The sequence below is a fragment of the Triticum aestivum genome, chromosome 6B, assembly GCF_018294505.1.
Source record: "Triticum aestivum cultivar Chinese Spring chromosome 6B, IWGSC CS RefSeq v2.1, whole genome shotgun sequence".
In the NCBI taxonomy this organism is placed as follows: Eukaryota; Viridiplantae; Streptophyta; class Magnoliopsida; order Poales; family Poaceae; genus Triticum; species Triticum aestivum.
Genome location: NC_057810.1, coordinates 264,406,429 through 264,422,442, shown reverse-complemented (window position 1 = coordinate 264,422,442; position 16,014 = coordinate 264,406,429).

The following is a 16,014-nucleotide window of genomic DNA, read 5'->3' as shown; positions in this document are numbered from 1 at the left end:
GCACCGACATATGCAAAATTTCGTATAATTTTTTAACCGTGGCCACAATATGGGCTGTAATGCTAACAAAAAAACATGGGCTCCAACAAAACCGTAAGAATTAGCAACTGGGTTGTAAATTATTAGAAATAATGGCAGATGGCCTGTATGCTATTTTCCACAGATTTGTGGCTTTCCTAAAAAAAGGTTGACGCACAAGCAGTGACTGTTGGATGTCCATCCAACGGCCGTCGTGCTTCTTCAATCTTTGCACTTCCTGCACCAGCCGCTCAAGCAAGCGACGGCGGGACTGCCTGCTCCCTCCTCTTCGTGGCCGGCTGTGCTGCCACGCAGGCCTCACCGCCCCACCGTACTCCCATCACTGGCCTAGCCATCCCTCTACTCATCCACACCTGTTGTTATTCTCCGGCGATGGTAGACGAACCAGTAAACCCTCATACAGTCGTACTCCCCTCCATGTGGGAAACAACTGCCGAGTCTTCCCTGGCTCCGTGTCGTTCCCTTCCTAGGCCTCGCCGTCGCCCATCGCCCTGGTGCTCTCGGCGTGGCGTGGTCAACGACCGACATGCATCTGAAGTGTACTGTACATGGAGAGGCTGACAGCTGGATCCACGGCCGCACGAAAGGAAATGCCTCCTTATTACACGCAAAATAATGATTCCTCCACCTGACATCTGGGACCCACCGAAAGGGCCTATGTATTTCGTGAAAAAAAACGTTACCGCCTCTGACAGCTCGGACCCACTAGCTATATCTTTGCATGCAAGGAAGTGCCTCCATATTACGCACAAAAAATGAATACTCCCCCTGCTAGCTGGGACCCAGTATAGTGGGCCTACTAAGTTGATGGGGACGGAGGGCTTTGTTAACTTAGTCAATATGCACGACTCTAGCTCTAGTGACCATACGATGTCCATCCAACGGCCGTAGTGCTTCTTCAACCTCTGGTCTTCTTGCTCCAGCCGCCCAAAGCAGCGCCGGTCGTGCCGCCTGCTCCTGCCTCCCGTGGCCGGCTGTGCTGCCGCGGAGGCCTCACCGCCCCCATACTACTCCCACCGCTGGCCAGGCCATCCCTCCACTCCACTCACCAAAACCCCCTGTTATTCTGCGGCGACGGCAGCGCAGCCGAACTAGTGAACCCTCGTACTCCTCTCTGCGTGGGCATCCACTGCCGCGTCTTCCACGGCTCCGCGTCGTCCCCTTCCTAGGCCTTGCCGTCATCCACCCCCGTGGTTCTCTCAGCGTGGCATGGTCAATGTGGTCAACGACCGACTTCCATCAGAAGAGTACTGTACATGGAGAGTGTCGGTGTCAAAACCGGCGGATCTCGGGTAGGGGGTCCCGATCTGTGCGTCTAAGGCTAATGGTAACAGGAGGCAAGGGACACATTGTTTTACCCAGGTTCGAGCCCTCTCGATGGAGGTAAAACCCTACTTCCTGCTTGATTGATCTTGATGATATGAGTATTACAAGAGTTGATCTACCACGAGATCATAGAGGCTAAACCCTAGAAGCTAGCCTATGATGATTATCATTCTCCCCCTAAGGACTAAACCCTCCGATTTATATAGACACCGGAGGGGGCTAGGGTTGACACAGAGTCGGTTACAAAGAAGGAAATCTATCATCCGGATCGCCAAGCTTGCCTTCCACCCAAAGGAGAGTCCCATCCAGACACGGGACGAAGTCTCGAGTCTTGTATCTTCACGCTCCAATAGTCCGGACAAAGTATATAGTCCGGCTGTCCGGATACCCCCTAATCCAGAACTCCCTCAGTAGCCCCTGAACTAGGCTTCAATGATGATGAGTCCGGCGCGCAGTTTTGTCTTTGGCATTGCAAGGCAGGTTCCATCTCCGAGTAGTCCAACGCAGATTAAGGATTGTGTCAACTTTGTGAGATAATTTCCGCATACCACCATAGAGAGCATAGAACTTCACAAATCTGATCTGCTGGCAATTTTCGCACGTCGTGCTCTTACACCGTGGCCTGGCCCAACACGAAACGGTTTTTCTTGGCCTGCCTCGATACGCATTGCGAGGCGGTTTTATTGGCACACCTTGCCAAAGCAGAGATCGTGTTCCCCTTATCGCGGGATCTTCCATCAATACGGGCGTGCGCAACCCACGACCACTGTTGGTATGACTCCGTGTTTTTTAAGTAAGCCCCAAGCGGTTATCTTGAGGACGCTTGATATTCACCCCCTTTATAGAGGGGCCGAGGCCTATCCCTCTTTTCTACCACGCTTGCGCCTTTTCGCATCTTGAGTTCCAACACCCGAAGCCCAATCTTAAGCCCTCTGGATCTTCAATCATGTCCGAACCCAACCTTCAAGGCCGGTGGGTGGCTTCCTCTGTCACAGAGGAGGATATCGCGAAGCCTAGGGAGGTCGGATACCTGACCACCGACATTAGGCACAGGCTCCCTGCTCCAGGGCAGATCATCCCTACTCCCGAGCCCAATGAGAGTGCCGCATTTGTTTCTCACTTCCTCCGTGGCTTAGGCTTCACTCTTGATCCCTTCATGAGAGGGCTCATGTTCCACTACGGGCTAGATTTTCACAATCTAGCTCCGGACGCCATCCTTCATATCTCATCATTTATCGTTGTGTGCGAAGCTTTTCTCCACGTCACTCTGCACTTAGGCTTATGGCTCAAGACCTTTAATGTGAAGTCGAAGTGATTGAGGGGCAACATGCAGAGTGTGGAGGTGTTGTAATAAGCAGGAATGCCGACGCCCCATGGCCAGAGGGCTCCTTCCCGGAGGTGTCCGATCTATGGCAGCGGAGGTGGTTTTACGTCACGGCTCCCAGAGGCACAAAGTGGGTGGCTGCCCCAGACTTCCGTTCTGGCCCTCCGCCTCAACTGGCATCATGGGCCAACGTAGGACGGGATTGGGGGCCTGCTAATGATGTACCAACGTTGCAGAGTGGCCTACGGGAGCTTCTTGAGAGGGACATTAGCCTTGTAAGCGTAATTCAGGTAATGCTAGTTCGACGGATCTTGCCGTGTGAACGCCGGCCTCTCCGGATGTGGGAGTTCAATCCGGAAGGTCCGCGGACTATTCTGCACTTCTTCGGCGTCACGCTCGAAGGGATGTGTAAGTTATTCTTTGGACCACAACTAAAGAGTCCGGACACCACCGAGGATGCGGGCCTGAGCTGCAATCGCCTAGATACCCAAGTAAGTAACCCAGAAACCGAACACTTTGTTTATCTTTATTATAAAATTATTCTGAAATCCCTCCCTGGCCAGGAATGGCTCCGCAAGGCGGAGAGAATCAGGTGTCCGGCGCCACTTCCCGAAGGCTCGCCTAGTCCCACCATAGCCAAGATGCTTGGTCGTGTGCTAAGCAAAGTGCCCTCGGGGAAAGACGAAGGGAAGAACAGAGAAGCAGAACTTCACATGTTGCACATCCAAACCGGGGGAATTGCTACCTCCCCAAAGGAGGATAGTCGGGGAGGGGAATCTAAGGCCTCCTCCCCTTGCGGGAAGAAGAGGGCCACCTCCGGAGACTTGGAGACGGAGGTGCCCAGACAAGGAAGAGAACTTCACCAGGGGGCCCTGCCCCAAAGGGCGTCCTCACCGCGCCATGCCCGCCAACGGGCCAGCCCTCAGCCGAGCTGTAAGTTAATTGTAAATACAAAGGTACTACTTCCTTCTTCGAGGACAATAACCACGATCCATTCTTTGCAGTCCGGCTAGCAGCTCTTCTCGACAAAGTTCATCTTTGGGGAATCTCCTTTAGGAGATGATGGACAGTGAGACCCCACCAACCTCTCCGCCTCATGGGGCGGGCGACCCCGAGGTGTCGTCACAGAGGAGTCCAGATCTGCCGAAGCCAGAAGCTATTAATTCGGCCACCCTGAGCCCGGAGCGTTCAGCTCCCACAGGGGGTGATAAGAAGGGTCCGGCACAGTTCAGTGTCTGGCCGGACACATTGATGGGCCTTCTGGAGCGAGCTGCTCTCTCGGAGGAGCACTGTTCAATAATGAGCATGGTGCTTGAGAAGATTTCATCCGCCACAAGCGGGTTGAGTGAAGCCTTTACGAGCCTGCTCAGAGGCTTTGAGGTATGTAATGAAAATACATAATTTTTTACTATGATGCACGCGCTAGGTGTGCTCCATATGGATAGTAGCCCCTGAGACTCTGGTTGCCAGCCCTAGGCGGCGAACGGAGGATCACATTGTGAAGTAATGATCATGCTGTAATTATGCGCAGGTGTCTAAGGATCCGGCAACCGACCGGTCCATTGAAGTTGCCGAACTAAGGAGGCAGATTGGAGTTATTGATGCCGATATCACACTTGTGAATGAGCGGCTTATGGAGTCACAAGGTATGTGCTCTGCTTTCCTTATTTTTTATAGGAAAAATTGAGAGGAGCATAATATTAATGCCTGGACTGCAGACGGTGCTGCTGCCGTGGAAGCCCTGAGGGCGGAACTTGCCCTAGCCAAGGAACAAGCCCGGGCTAGCAATGCGGCTGCCCTAAAAGCGGCCGAAGAGTTGAGAGCCGAACACGCTGCTCATTGCCGAAGTGAAGACAAAATAGTCGAGATGGCTCTGGAGCTGAAAAATGTCGCCGACCGGTATGAGCTCCTTGAAAAAGGGAATCAGTATAATTCGGCTGACCTGAAGAAGGCACTTGATGTGGCCAAGGAGACGCAGTCCAAGATCAGGGATGCGCGGGAGGAGATTCGACAGGCCGGAGAAATCGCGGCTAGAAAGTCCTATTTGTTGTGGATGAAGTTTTTATATCCAAAGTATGCTCCCCTGGATTGACGCTAGAGCCCTGCAAACGCGTATGCGGATTTGGCGAAGAGTACGGCTGATGCAGCCAAGTTTTTCGAAGATCAAAAAGATAATGAAGTGGAGAAGCTGTTCTGGTCGCAATTCAGTGCTCCCACGCGCCCATTGCTGTTGAGTGAGAGGATGGCTGTTGTGGCTGAGCTTCATAGGCTGTCCGGTCTTGCAATGCGGTCTGTAATAGACCATCTATGGCCGAAGGGGCCTAAGCCGGACAGTTATTTTGGTTTAGTGCAACAATTCCTTGGTGCCGTATCGCAGATCGATGCCATGAAGAGGTCGGCATGCATAGAGGGTGTGCAGATGACTCTTGCCCGCGTTAAAGCATATTGGACAGATATGGAAGCCACCATCATTGTGACCCAGAATCCAGCGGGAGGCCAGGATCCGACCGAGCACTACTTGGAGCAGGTAACAGAGGGTGCTCGCTTAATAGAGGCTCAGTGCTCGAAGAATATCATGTTCGAGTGACAGATCGTTTCATTGTAAAAACAATGCTATTTTAATTATGAAGGCTATTTTTATACTTTTTGCCCGAAAGTGTTATTGTGCCTCCTGTGTGGCCGTTTTAAGTATATATGTAATCTGAAAGTTAGCAGTTGTTGGCTTCAGCCCCCACGCATGCAATGCAGGGGTGTTCACGATAATATGCATAATCACACTTGATCCAACGTCTTGGTCCATTAAGGAGGTGATCGCACGTCGAACTAGGCAACCAGACTATATAGCTTTAACACCTTCACTTAGCCATAGGAGTTTGACGGTGGGGCTACCATGTAGCCCCTGGTACTTTCGCGTGCATCCGAATACGGGCGCGTATGTACATGACCGGGAAACGGTCCTTCGTTAATGCAGAGGAATCCTAAAGATTCTAATAAGTCTTTGAGTGGTTGAATAGTCTCTCGCTACATCATGACAGTCAGTTTTCGGCTTTCTCTACTGAGGTGCTCATCCAGAATAACCAGGGCACAATCGCAGTAGTTCTCCTTTGGCCGCCTTAGCCGATAAGAACGGAACGTAAGGTGGCAAACCTAGGAGCCGGGCAAACCCAACATTTGACCAAAGACATGATTCAGAGCTGGTGCATATAAGGCCAAACTCGCGACGCCGAACACTCCCGAAAGTATTCAGACTTTGTAACATATACTGGGCTGAGTAACACCCTTCATTATGAACCCCGTATTTCCAAGTATGTGCATTGGTCTGTCATGGCGAAATGCCAATAACAGCAGTATCCTCTGTGGGTGTAGTACCCATGGGATGTGTAAACAACAAGAGACAATAAAAAAGGTTTACACAAGGGCTTAATCTAAAGAGAAACCTTTGAGCGGGGCCCTGATGCACGTCTGCGCCTTTGTCTTCGTTGTGCCGTGTCCTGGGAGGGTATCGCACGAATGGTGTCTGTAAAAAGAAAAACTCATGTAGAAGAGTATGACGTAAGCGTGCGATGAGTAGTAAAAGTGTAAGACATTGGCCTGTTAATAAGGTCAAGCCAACAGTGGGGCTTTATTAAATATCTATAGCCCCTGGTGTCCTCTATGGGATTACATGTATGGCCCCCATCTCAAGTTTATCTGGGCTGCTGGACTCGTCTAACCGTGTCCGTTGTCTTAACGACCAATCATGCGTTTTGATATTAGCAGCCGCTTAGAGTCCGACTGCTAGAGCCGTCGCATACTCTTCCGCGCGTGAGGAACGCTCTGAATTTCCGTTAACGGTGATAACGCCACGTGGACCGGGCATCTTAAGTTTAAGGTAGGCGTAGTGCGGTACTGCGTTGAAGCGGGCGAAGGCCGTTCTCTCGGGCAATGCATGATAACCACTTTGGAGGGGGCGATGGCGAAGAGTAGTTCTTCGCTTCTGAAGTTGCCTGGGGAGCCGAATATCACCTCTAATACGAGGGAGCCCCTGCAGCAGGCTTCGACGCCTGGTATCACCCCTTCAAAGGTGGTGTTACTTTGGCTGATTATGTATGGGTCTATCCCCATCCTGCGGACAGTGTCCTGGTATATTAGGTTAAGACTACTGCTGCCGTCAATAAGGGCGCGAGTGAGATGGTATCCGTCGATTATTGGGTCAAGCACCAAGGTAGCTGATCTTTCGTGCCGCATACTAGTCGGGTAGTCCCTGTGATCGAATGTGATCGGGCAGGCCGACCAGTAGTTAAGTTTGGGGGCGACGGGCTCTATAGCGTATGCGTTCTGATCGCGCGTTCGCGTCTTCTCGTGGGTATGTGAGTCGCGTGGATCATGTTTACTGTTTTTACCTCTGGTGGCAATTTTTTCTGTCCCCCAGTGTTTGGCTGACGAGGCTCATCCTCACCTTCACTTGGTGTTTCCCTTCCCTTGTGTTCGACATTTAATTTGCCAGCCTGCTTAAAGACCCAGCATTCTGTATGAGTGTGGTTCGCAGGTTTTTTGGGGGTGCCATGAATTTGGCATAGTCTGTCCAGGACTTTGTTTAGGCCGGACAGTCCTTCTTTGCTGCCTTTAAATGGCTTCTTTTGTTGACCGGGTCGAGAGCCTGATACGTCTCCAACGTATCTATAATTTTTGATTGCTCCATGCTACTTTATCTACTGTTTGGGACTATATTGGGCTTTATTTTCCACTTTTATATTATTTTTGGGACTAACCTATTAACTGGAGGCCCAGCCCAGAATTGTTGTTTTTTGCCTTTTTCAGTATTTCAAAGAAACGGAATATCAAACGGAGTCCAAACGGAATGAAACCTTCGGGATCGTGATTTTCCAACCGAACGTGACCCAGGAGACTTGGACCCTACTCCAAGAAGCGCCAGATGCGGTCACGAGGGTGGAGGGCGCCCCCCCTGGGCGCGCCCCCTACCTCGTGGGCCCCTTGGAGCTCCACCGACGTACTCCTTCCTCCTATATGTACCTACGTATCCCTGTATGATCACCAGAGGAGCCAAAAACCTAATTCCACCGCCGCAACCTTCTGTATCCATGAGATCCCATCTTGGGGCCTGTTCCAGAGCTCCACCGGAGGGGGAATCCACCACGGAGGGCTTCTACATCATCACCATAGCCCCTCCGATGAAGTGTCAGCAGTTTACTTCAGACCTTCGGGTCCATAGCTAGTAGCTAGATGGCTTCTTCTCTCTTTTTGGATCTCAATACAATGTTCTCCCCCTCTCTTGTGGAGATCTATTTGATGTACTATTCTTTTTGCGGTGTGTTGGTTGAGACCGATGAATTGTGGGTTTATGATCCAGTATTATCTATGGAAAATATTTGATTCTTCTTTGAATTCTTTTATGTATGATTGAGTTATCTTTGCAAGTCTCTTCGAATTATCCGTTTGGTTTGGCCAACTAGATTGGTAGTTCTTGCAATGGGAGAAGTGCATGGCTTTGGGTTCAATCTTGCGGTGTCCTTACTTAGTGACAGAAAGAGTTGCAAGGCACATATTGTATTGTTGCCATCGAGGATAACAAGATGGGGTTTTTATCATATTGCATGAATTTATCCCTCTACATCATGTCATCTTGCTTAAGGCGTTACTCTGTTTTTTAACTTAATACTCTAGATGCATGTTGGATAGCGGTTGATGAGTGGAGTAATAGTAGTAGATGCAGAATCGTTTCGATCTACTTGTCACGGACGTGATGCCTATATACATGATCATTGCCTAGATATACTCATAACTATGCTCAATTCTGTCAATTGCTCAACAGTAATTTGTTCACCCACCGTAGAATACTTATGCCTTTGAGAGAAGCCACTAGTGAAACCTATGGCCCCTGGGTCAAATCTCATCATATCAATCTATATCACTTTATTTACTTGATTTGTTTTTACTTTGCCTTTACTTTTTACTTTGCATCTATCTATCAAAGATACCAAAAATATTATCTCTATCAGATCTCACTCTCGTAAGTGACCGTGAAGGGATTGACAACCCCTAAGCATTGGTTGCGAGTTGCTATCGTGTTGTGCAGGTACGAGGGACTTGCGCGTGACCTCCTACTGGATTGATACCTTGGTTCTCAAAAACTAAGGGAAATACTTACGCTACTATGCTGCATCATCCTCTCCTCTTCGGGGAAAACCAACGCAAGCTCGAGACGTAGCAAGAAGAATTTCTGGCGCCGTTGCCGGGGAGGCTTACGCAAAAGTCAACATACCAAGTACCCATCACAATCCCTATCGCTCGCATTACATTATTTGCCATTTGCCTCTCGTTTTCCTCTCCCCCACTTCACCCTTGCCGTTTTATTCGCCCTTCTTCCGTTCGATCTTATGTTTGCTTGTACCTTCTTTTTGCTTGCATCTTCGCTTGCTAAAAGTTTATGGATCCTCATCCGCTTGCCAATCTTTTTTAGAGATCCAATTATTATGAACCAATTGCTAGTGAGTTTTGCGCACTAGATTATCTTTATGATGTTTTGCTTGAAATTCGTGAATCTAGAAATTGTGATGAAGTACTTTATGAAGAGATTCACGATAACTCTTTGAATAAAAAGCATGATTGCAATGATTTTACTATAAATTCTCTTGATGTCAATTGTGCTAATAATATGCAAAACCCTAAGCTTGGGGATGCTAGTTTTGCTATGTCTACTACTTGTTGCAATGATCATGATTGGGGTGATTTTTCTTATGATCTTAAAAATGTATTTAATCCCCATGATGAATACGAGATTGATAATATTGTTTGCAATAATATTGAAAGTGGGTTTGGAAGAGTGTCAACTTTACATGCATGTGGATCGTGTTGAGAATATGTTATGTGATAGATATTTTGTTGAATTTGCTTATGATCCTACATGTAATTATTACGAGAGAGGAAAATATGGTTGTAGAAATTTTATGTTACTAAATTACCTCTCTTCATGTTGAGATTGCTATCATCTCTTCGTTCTTCTTTACATATGCTAGTTTTTGTTTGCCTTGCAAATTTGTTTTCTTATAATATGCCTATGCATAGGAAGTATGTTAGACTTAGATGTGTTTTTCACGTGTTTCATGATGCTCTCTTTGCGCTTCAATTCTTGTCTTTCTTGTGAGCATCATTAAAATTCTCAATGCCTAGCTAAAAAAGCTTTAAAGAAAAGCGCTTGTTGGGAGGCAACCCAATTTTATTGTGTTTTTTTGTTTTTGCTTCTGTTTAGTAATAAATAAACCATCTACCTTCTGTTTTGATGTTGTTTTATGTTTTAATTAGTGGTTGTGCCAAGTAGGACCTATAGGATAACCTACGATGATAGTTGATTTGATTCTACTGAAAAACAGAAACTTTAGCGCTCACGAGATTAGCTGCCATTTTTTACTGGAGAGTGATTTTGCGTTGATTCTTTTTGCTGCTGATCAACAAAGAAATTTTCCAGGAATTCCTATTTTGGTAGAATTTTTAGAGTTCCATAAGTTTGCGTTAGTTACATATTTCTACAGACTGTTCTGTTTTTGACAGATTCTGTTTTTCGTGTGTTGTTTGCTTATTTTGATGAATCTATGGCTAGTAAATTAGTTTATAAACCATAGAGAAGTTGGAATAAAGTAGGTTTAACACCAATATAAATAAATAATAGGTTAATTACAGTACTTTGAAGTAGTCCTTTGTTTTCTTTCTCTAACGGAGCTCACGAGATTTCTGTTGAGTTTTGTGTTGTGAAGTTTTCAAGTTTCGGGTGAATTCTTTTGATGGATTATGGAACAAGGAGTGGCAAGAGCCTAAGCTTGGGTATGCCCATGGCACCCCCAAGATAATCCAAGGACACCAAAAAGTCAAAGCTTGGGGATGCCCCGGAAGGCATCCCCTCTTTCGTCCACTTCCATCGGTAATTTACTTGGAGCTATATTTTTATTCACCAACATGATATGTGTTTTGCTTGGAGCATCTTCTATTATTTGCGTCTTTGCTTGTTAGTCTACCACAATCACCTTTGCTGTACACACCTTTTGAGAGAGCCATACATGAATTGAAATTTGTAGAATACTCTATGTTCTTCACTTATATCTTTTGAGCTTAACAGTTTTGCTCATAGTGCTTCACTTATATCTTTTGAGCGTGATAATTTTTGCTCTAGTGCTTCACTTAGATCTTTTTGAGCATGGTGGTGGATTTGTTTTAAAGAAACTTGATCTCTCATGCTTCACTTAGATTATTTTGAGAGTCGTTAATAGTATGGTAATTTGCTTAATGTTAATATGCTTGGTACTCAAGATATGTGAAACTTTCTTTTGAGTGCGTTGAATACTAAGATAAGTTTGATGCTTGATAATTGTTTTGAGATATGAAGGTGATAATATTAGAGTCATGCTAGTTGAGTAGTTGTGAATTTAAGGAATACTTGTGTTGAAGTTTGTGATTCCCATAGCATGCACGTATGGTGAACCGTTATGTGATGAACTCGGAGCACGATTTATTTATTGATTGTCTTCTTTATGAGTGGCGGTCGGGGACGAGCGATGGTCTTTTCCTACCAATATATCCCCCTAGGAGCATGCGCGTAATACTTTGCTTTGATAACTTCTAGATTTTTGCAAAAAGTATATGATTTCTTTATGACTAATGTTGAGTCCATGGATTATACGCACTTTTTCCCATCCTTCCACCTTTGCTAGCCTCTCTAATACCGCGCACCTTTCACCGGTATCATACACCCACCATAAACCTTCCTCAAAACAGCCACCATACCTATCTATCATGGCATTTCCATAGCCATTCCGAGATATATTGCCATGCAACTTTCCACCGTTCCGTTTATTATGACACTCTCCATCATTGTCATATTGCTAGCATGATCATGTAGTTGACATCATATTTGTGGCAAAAGCCACCTTTCATAATTCTTCCATACATGTCACTCATGTTTCATTGCATATCCCGGTACACCACCGGAGGCATTCACATAAAGTCATATTTTGTTCTAAGTATCGAGTTGTAATTGTTGAGTTGTAAGGAAAAATAAAAGTGTGATGATCATCATTATTAGAGCATTGTCCCAAGAGAGGAAAGGACGATGGAGTCTATGATTCCCCCACAAGTCGGGATAAGACTCCGGACAAAAAAAAGAGGCCATAAAAAAAGGCCCAAATAAAAAATGAGAGAAAAAGAGAGAAGGGACAATGCTACTATCCTTTTACCACACTTGTGCTTCAAAATAGCACCATGCTCTTCATGATAGAGAGTCTCTCATTTCGTCATTTTCATATACTAGTGGGAATTTTTCATTATAGAACTTGGCTTGTATATTCCAATGATGGCCCCCCTCAAAATGCCCTAGGTCTTCGTGAGCAAGCGAGTTGGATGCACACCCACTTAGTTTCTTTTGTTGAGCTTTCATATACTTATAGCTCTAGTGCATCCGTTGCATGGCAATCCCTACTCACTCACATTGATATCTATTGATGGGCATCTCCATAGCCCGTTGATACGCTTAGTTGATGTGAGACTATCTTCCCTCTTTTTGTCTTCTCCACAACCACCCTTCTATTCCACCTATAGTGCTATATCCATAGCTCACGCTCATGTATTGCGTGAAGATTGAAAAAGTTTTGAGAATGTCATAATTATGAAACAATTGCTTGGCTTGTCATCGGGGTTGTGCATGATTTAAATACTTCTGTGGGGAAGACGGAGCATAGCCAGACTATATGATTTTGAAGGGATAACTTTCTTTGGCCATGTTATTTTGAGAAGACATAATTGCTTTGTTAGTATGCTTGAAGTGTTATTATTTTTATGTCAATATGAACTTTTGTCTTGAATCTTTCGGATCTGAATATTTATACCATGATTAAGAAGATTTACATTGAAATTATGCCAAAGTTTCACTCCGCATCAAAAAATTCTTTTTTATCATTTACCTACTCGAGGACGAGTAGGAATTAAGCTTGGGGATGCTTGATACGTCTCCAACGTATCTATAATTTCTGATTGCTCCATGCTACTTTATCTACTGTTTGGGACTATATTGGGCTTTATTTTCCACTTTTATATTATTTTTGGGACTAACCTATTAACCGGAGGCCCAACCCAGAATTGTTGTTTTTTGCCTTTTTCAGTATTTCGAAGAAACAGAATATCAAACAGAGTCCAAACGGAATGAAACCTTCAGGATCGTGATTTTCCAACCAAACGTGACCCAGGAGACTTGGACCCTACTCCAAGAAGTGCCAGAGGTGGTCACGAGGGTGGAGGGCACCCCCCTGGGCGCGCCCTACCTCGTGGGCCCCTCGGAGCTGCACCGACGTACTCCTTCCTCCTATATGTACCTACATATCCCCGTATGATCACTAGAGGAGCCAAACACCTAATTCCACCACTGCAACCTTCTGTATCCATGAGATCCCATCTTGGGGCCTGTTCTGGAGCTCCACCGGAGGGGGCATCCACCATGGAGGGCTTCTACATCATCACCATAGCCCCTCCGATGAAGTGTGAGTAGTTTACTTCAGACCTTCGGGTCCATAGCTAGTAGCTAGATGGCTTCTTCTCTCTTTTTGGATCTCAATACAAAGTTCTCCCCCACTCTTGTGGAGATCTATTCGATGTAATCTTCTTTTTGCGGTGTGTTTGTTGAGACCGATGAATTGTGGGTTTATGATCCAGTATTATCTATGGAAAATATTTGATTCTTCTCTGAATTTTTTATGTATGATTGAGTTATCTTTGCAAGTCTCTTTGAATTATCCGTTTGGTTTGGCCAACTAGATTGGTAGTTCTTGCAATGGGAGAAGTGCATGGCTTTGGGTTCAATCTTGCGGTGTCCTTACTCAGTGACAGAAAGAGTTGCAAGGCACGTATTGTATTGTTGCCATCGAGGATAACAAGATGGGGTTTTTATCATATTGCATGAATTTATCCCTCTACATCATGTCATCTTGCTTAAGGCATTACTCTGTTTTTAACTTAATACTCTAGATGCATGCTGGATAGTGGTCGATGGGTGGAGTAATAGTAGTAGATGCAGAATCATTTCGATCTACTTGTCACGGACGTGATGCCTATATACATGATCATTTCCTAGATATACTCATAACTATGCTCAATTATGTCAATTGCTCAACGGTAATTTGTTCACCGACCATAGAATACTTATGCTCTTGAGAGAAGCCACTAGTGAAACCTATGGCCCCCGGGTCTATTCTCATCATATCAATCTATATCACTTTATTTACTTGCTTTGTTTTTACTTTGCCTTTACTTTTTACTTTGCATCTATCTATCAAAAATACCAAAAATATTATCTCTATCAGATCTCACTCTCGTAAGTGACCGTGAAGGGATTGACAACCCCTAAGCATTGGTTGCGAGTTGCTATCATGTTGTGTAGGTACGAGGGACTTGCGCGTGACCTCCTACTGGATTGATACCTTGGTTCTCAAAAACTAAGGGAAATACTTACGCTACTGTGCTGCATCATCCTCTCCTCTTCGGGGAAAACCAACGCAAGCTCGAGACGTAGCAGAGCCCGTGAATCCATTGTTGACCGTTGTGTTGTCCAGACTTTCTTCCTTGTTTCGACGTTTGTTTTTATTGTGCTGTGGCTTCCCGTTGCCATCCCTTACTTCGGATGTACTTGGGTCGCAGGTGCCTCTATGGGCCAACCAGCTGTCTTCATCCGCACAAAAGCGGTTCATAAGGCTTGTTAAGGCTGCCATTGTCCTCGGCTTTTCTTGGCCGAGGTGTCTGGCGAGCCATTCGTCCCGGATGTTGTGCTCAAAGGCCACTAGGGCTTCGGTATCCGTACAATCGACAATTTGATTCTTCTTAGTGAGGAATCTGTTCCAAAGCTTGTGGGCGGACTCTCTGGGTTGTTGAATTATGTGACTTAAATCGTCTGCGTCCAGAGGTCGGACATAGGTCCCTTGAAAATTGGCCCTGAAGGCATCCTCGAGTTCCTCCCAACTTTCGATTGAATTTTCAGGGAGGCTTTTCAACTAGTGCCGAGCTGGTCCCTTCAGCTTGAGGGGAAGGTATTTGATGGCATGGAGGTCGTCCCCACGAGCCATGTGGATATGCAGGATAAAATCCTCAATCCAGACTCCGGGGTCTGTCGTTCCGTGATATGCCTCTATGTTCACGGGTTTGAAACCCTGTGGAAATTCGTGGTCCAGTACCTCGCCGTTGAAGCACAAAGGGTGAGCAGCTCCTTTGTATCTGGACATGTTGTGGCATGCTGTCGACTGTTGTTGTGTCCGGTGTTGATTCCGAACTGGTACTCGATCAGTATGATCGTTTTGGTGACCATACTCCTTCGCCGGAGCTTGTCCCCTAGATCCGTAGATGGACCTGGTCGCGCCGGCCCTTTTGTCCAGTAACTCGTGTAAATCGTGTGCGGCGTTAGTGGCTGCTTCGTTGCGGTTATGACATGGTTTGTCCGACCTGCTGGCCGTATTGTTCTTTGGTGGAATGGCCTCATCATCAAATTCTGGCAGCAGCTTGCGCTTTGGATAGCTCTTTGTGCGGTGACCGTCGCTGTATTTTTCTTCAGTGTCTAGCATTGTATTCCATCTGCGATTAAGCATTTCCTGGGCGGCCTTAAGCCTTTGCTTCTGCTTCTTTAGACTTCTCGCAGTGGCCATGAGCTTTCTATGGAGGTTATCTCATTCCAAACGTGTTTTCAGGATGATGAGTGCATCGTCGTCCGGGCTTTGCTCCTCTCCCGGGGTGGGTTGATGGGTTCGGCCCTCGGGATCGCTATGATCGGGCGTCTGCTCCGGGCTGTGTTCGGCGTGACCTGGCTCATCCTGCTCCATCGCTAGGTCCATATGGTCGTTGTTACCTTTGGAGTTGTCTGGGGTGTCGATCCTTCGGGCACTGTTATCGCTATTTTTACTGTGGCTGGACTTAGAGCGGCGTCTACACTGACGTTTTGGCTTTTATCCGGGGGTTTTGTCCTTCGTTCTATCGCCATCGTCCTCCTTAGGTGTGTCCACCATATATATATCATATGATGAGGTGGCACCAGTGCCCCGTGGGTGGTAGTTCTGAATTGTCTCATGCGCCGACGTCCATACTGTCGGTGTCATCAGAGTCAAAGTTAAGCATGTCTGTTACGTTGTCGACAGTGTCTATGAAGTGGGTGGTGGGTGGGTAACGAATTTTTTCATCGCCTTCTTCCCCCTTGAATCGGACATAGTTCGGCCAAGAGTCTCCTGTCAAAGAGAGAGACTTTAGTGAGTTTAGCATGTCGCCAAAGGGCGAGTGATGGAAGATATCCGCAGCGGCAAATTCCATTA